Source organism: Phyllobates terribilis, unplaced genomic scaffold (assembly GCF_046119375.1).
Source record: "Phyllobates terribilis strain yellow unplaced genomic scaffold, ASM4611937v1 Scaffold_338__1_contigs__length_2061084, whole genome shotgun sequence".
Classification (NCBI taxonomy): domain Eukaryota; kingdom Metazoa; phylum Chordata; class Amphibia; order Anura; family Dendrobatidae; genus Phyllobates; species Phyllobates terribilis.
In genome coordinates, this window is record NW_027363098.1 from 2,001,961 (window position 1) to 2,007,262 (window position 5,302).

Consider the following 5,302-nt stretch of genomic DNA (forward strand, 5'->3'; position numbering starts at 1 on the left):
GTGCCGGTTCTCGGAGCACCCGGATGGCTCTGTCCTTGAACTGTGCAAATCCCAGATGAGGGTCCTGTAAGGCCATTGCCCGCAACTGGGTTCGGTGGGCATTGCAATATAAACCCTCTATAAATTGTTCAGTCAACAGCCTGTCCTCGTCTCCCACGCCGTCAGGGTCGGTCTGCTTAATGGCTCTCAGGGCCTCTTGTAGGTTCAGGGCATAGTCCCTTATACTCTCGTGTGCTCGCTGCTTGCACCCGTAGAATCTAAGCTTGATCTCGACTGAGGTGCGGGTATCAAAGGTGTCCCTCAGCCGGGTTAGTATCCCTGCAACAGTCCTCCCCCCAGGTGGCCAGGACTTTACCTCCCTTTGGGCTGCCCCGGTTAATTGGGCCACCAGGATGCTCACTTTTTGCTCTTCTGTGAGGGGATACACCTGGAAGAGGCTATCCAGCTTTTCTCTAAAGTCATGCAGGGTATGTGACTCCCCTGAGTACTGGGGTAGCCAGGCCGCTCCCGGGATATAGGGCATGGTGAAAGGCATGACTGCAGCAGCGGTGGCGCTGGCGGGGGTTGAGGCAGTGAAGCTCTCCTCCGTATCCGACATCTTCCTTCCCCCTAGTGGACCGTGGCCTACCTTGCGATGATCCTCTTCCGTAGGCCGCGGCTCCGCAGTGGATCGTCAGGGTTGAGGACCTTCCGTCGCGCTCCTGTGACGTCGGCGTCTGCTGGGCTCCTTCCAGGACCTTACGCAACGTCCGGACGTGAGGCGGGGCTTCAGTTCTCGCGCGCTTTCGGAGTCCACGCCCCTCTTCTTCCCGCGCGGCGTCTTCAAGATGGCGTCCAACGGCGGGAAAACTCCACGGATGGCGGGAAGAAGGCAGAAGATGGCGCCGGATGGCGGGAAAACTTCGCGGATGGCGGGAAGAAGGTAGAAGATGGCGCCGGATGGCGGGAAACCTCCACGGATGGCGGGAATCTTCACCACTGGTAAGTTTGAACAGTCTTTTTCAGGCACGCAGTACCCGGTGGTTGCGGGCACGAGATCCTGCCGACTACGCCAAAAGTTGACGCACCCCTGGACCTGTGTCGCACAGCGTTGCGCATGCAGGAGCTTACCCGGAGCCGGATCTGTTGAGGGTTGTAGTCTCGTGGCGGTGACCCGGTCCGTGCCCAGGGAGTCAGACTAAGTGGCGTTGTATTAGCAGTAGATGTTGGACGACTACGCCACCCGTTGAATGCAGCGAAGGAGCTGCCGCTGCAGGGCAGACCGCTGAGGCCGGTGGTAGGATTGTGCAGCGTGATAGTATCACCCCCAACGGGAGGGGTATGGCCTCAGGGCAGCCGACGTGGATGATGGGGGTAGCAGGAATCACTCAGAGACGATGCGGTGTAGTTCAGGGTCTTTACTGGTGATAAAGATAGACCCTCCCGAAGTACTGGCTAGCGATCGGGGCCTGGTCAGTCCTTGAGCAGATGGGATCTCCCCTGGCCAGGCGGAGTTGTAGGCCTCCCAAACTGACTGTACTCTTCTGGCTACCTTGCTAGAGGCGGGTATAAGTAGCCCACGTCCCTGAGTGTACCGTGTGGTGCTCACCCGTATGGCCGGTGACTCGGGGCCTTCTAGTGGCGTCCGCTCCACGACGGCGGTGCTGGTCCCACGCGTGTGACCGTGCCTTCGGGTTTCTTGGCCAGAGGACCTGAAATCCCCTGCCGGGCGGTTTCTGCTGCTGGGTAAAGATTAGTCCCCACAGCCTCGGACTCCGGGTCCGGTGATAGCTTCTCAGTCAGGGCGAGCTCTGCAGCTGCCAGCCCCTGACTCCTTATAGCACTGCTCCCACAGAGCTCCTGATGTTCTTTTCCTATATCTGCTTCTCTTCTCTGTCTCTACTTCTTCTCTACACACTAACCCTGCCTCAGCCCTAGGTTTATATAGGGGAAGTTCTTCCCCTCCCAGGACTGGGCAGGAGGTGTGGCATGCATAGGATCCCTGACCAAGAGACCTCCCACCTGCTCTCAGACGTAATATCTCTATCACTGTGGCAACCAGACCCCTGGGGTGTCACACTAGTATAGTTGGCTATCATACAGTGTGAGGAGTATTATACTGTGTACACAGGAGATGTGGGCCATTATAGTGTATACTAGATGGTGGCCCGATTCTAATGCATCGGGTATTCTACAATAGGTATGCGACCGACCGGGCGCAATCAGCAGAGCTGTGTTTAAATTTGGGGCCAAAATCGCTGATTGGTCGCGTTCGGCAACCGCAACCAATCAGCAAAGCGGTGTTTAAATTTGGCGGCAATATCGATGATTGGTCGCGGGCGGCGGCCGCGACCAATCAGCGAACCATGTTAGTGAGGACTGGAGAGCGTGTTTAAATTTGGCACCAAAATCGCTGATTAGTCGAGACCAATCAGCAGAGCGGTGTTTAAATTTGGCGCCAATACTGCTGACTGGTCGCGGCCGCCGACCGCGACCAATCAGCAGAGCGATGCACAGCGGGGTTTAAATTTGGCTCCAAAATCGCTGATTGGTCGCCGGCCGCGACCAAACAGCAGAGTGTTGTTTAAATTTGGCGCCAAAATCGCTGATTGGTCGAGGCCAGCGACCGCGACCAATCAGCAGAGAGTTGTTTAAATTTGGCGCCAATCTCGCTGATTGGTCGCGGATGGCGGCCGTGACCAATCAGCAGTGCGGTGTTGAAATTTGGCACCAAAATCGCTGATTAGTCGCGACCGCGACCAATCAGCAAAGAGGTGTTTAAATTTGGCGACAATAGTGCTGATTGGTCGCGGCCGGCGACCGCGACCAATCAGCAGAGCGATGCAGAGCGGGATTTAAATTTGGCGCCCAAATCGCTGATTGGTCGCCGGCTGCGACCAATCAGCAGAGCGGTGTTTAAATTTGGCACAAAAAGCGCAGATTGGTCGCGGCCGGTGGTTGCTGACATCCAATTGGTCGTGGACGCTATTTAAAATTGCCGCACAAATCGGTGATTGGTCGCTGTCTTGGCCCGCGACCAATGACTGATCTTGGCACCAAAGTTAAACACTATTGTGCTGATTGGTCGCGGACGCTGACCGCGACCAATCACCGATTTGGGCGCCAAATTTATATATCGGCCGCGACCAATCACCGATTTGGGCGCCAAATTTAAATATCGGCCGCGACCAATCACCGATCTTGGCTCCACATTTAAACACCGCTGTGGTGATTGGTCGCGGCCGATATTTAAATTTGGCGCCAAAATCGGTGATTGGTCGCGGCCAGCGTCGGCGACCAATCAGCACAGCGGTGTTTAAGTTTTGTGCTAAGATCAGTGATTGGTCGGGTCCGAAGACCGCGACCAATCATCGAATCATCTTGGTGAGGACCGGGGAGCGGCGCTGCCTGTGCGGCTACTTACGCTGCGAGAACCCGGGACATCGCGGGCGCTCGCAGCAGAAGTATCCCGACCCGCAGCGCCGCTCCCCGGTCCTCCCTTCCGCATGGAGGTCAGCGGCGCCGGCGGTCCTTCCGCTGATACCGGCCGGGAGATGAGCGCCTCGCGCCGCTCATCTCCCGGCTGCATCTCCGTCCCGCAGATGGGTCCGGCGGTCGGGTTCCTTCTGCTGTTGCCAGCCGGGAGATGAGCCGCTAACGGCCGCCATCTTTTTTTAGAAATCCCCCGGCGCTGATTGGCCGCTGCCGGACCAATGAGCGACGCGGGATTTCCTGGACAGACAGACAGACAGACGGGATAAGACGATTATATATATAGATATGGGAGCTATGCGGACATCCTGGTGTAGAGAGTATTATACTGAGTATTGGGGGCTTTGAGGATATTATACTGTATTAGAACTACAGTAGAGTTGTAGGAAACTATTAAAAGCTAGTTGCAAAAACAAAGAAAATATCCATCTATCTATTATCATCTATCTGTCTGTACTTCATGTCTGAGTGTCTATTTATCTCTCTACTAGAGATGCGTCAAACTGCTAAAATTCAATGAGACAAATTCACTTGAATTCGGCCAGAAAATGTGATTTGCGGCAAATGTATTCAACGCAAATTGAATTACTGGTAAACTTGTGATGGGTAGATGTTACATAAGATGTTGTTAAGCATCCAGCAACTAGGGTGGTTAACAGGGTGCAGCTAAGGTGAGTGGTCAGGCCTGCCCCAGTGAGACTGGGTAGTGTCAGTTCTGAGCTGGAGAGCCAGCTTAAGGCTGTGTGCCCACGATGCATTTTTTAAGCGTTTCCGCAGCGGCAAAAACGCTGCAAAAATGCATGGTAGAAAGCCTGCCATGTTCCCCAATGGTAATCCGCATGTGCTTTGCACATGCTGCGGAAATTTCCGCTGCGGGTTATCATTGTGGGAAAAAACGCAGCACTACCAAATATTTTGCGGAAGCACAGCGTTTTTGTCGCCACTGACTTTCATTGGAAAGCATGGAATCCGCATCACTACATCTGTAGATGCGGAATCCAAACGTTTCAGTGTGCGGATGGTACCAGGGTCCGGAGGACAGGAGACTCTCCTCCAGACCCAGGTACCATAGAACCTGTAAAAGAAAGAATAAAATATATATTATACTTACCTTCTGATGGCCCCCGCTGCGATCGTCTTCACTTGCCGGCAGATCGCGGTGGACTGAAGGACCTGCGCTGACATCATAGTCATGTGACGGCAGGTCCTTCGGTGTAGTGTACCGCGAGCTGGGCATCGTGGGCACATATCCTTAAGGATGCCGACCTCTTCATCAGGCTGATGAGGATACTGGGACTCTCCCACTGTGACTGCCATTTAGTTGCTAGTGGTATCTATAGTAGAAAGTAGTGGAGAAAGGAGTAAACTGTTGTTTAGCAAAAGCAAGGATTGAACACCACATCTGAGGACTGGACTCATCCTTCCATTCTAATCGCCCCATCGTACCTCACAGCACTAGAAGGTAAAGCCTGTGACACTGTGGACCGTGGACTGCTGGTGGGAGCATTGCTGTTGTGGGAGTATAGAAGTGTGCTACTAAAAAGACTTGATCTGTGCTGTACTGTACTAGTAAGAAAGACTGTTTATTAATGTGCTTTTAAGAAGAAACTATTTGTTATTGGAGCCTGTTGCTCAAGGGACTTAAATTGCACTGGCCGTGCGGCTTCATTAAATGCGACTGTTCATGAGGACTCGTGTCAAATGTGTCTGGTCAGCAAGTGAATCCAGCTATATGTCTGTGCCTGAGGGTGAATGCCCCTGTATGACTGAGAGAAACTGCAGTATATGGTCACCCTGAGTAACGGTTCGCCCAGGATTCCAAAGAATTCAT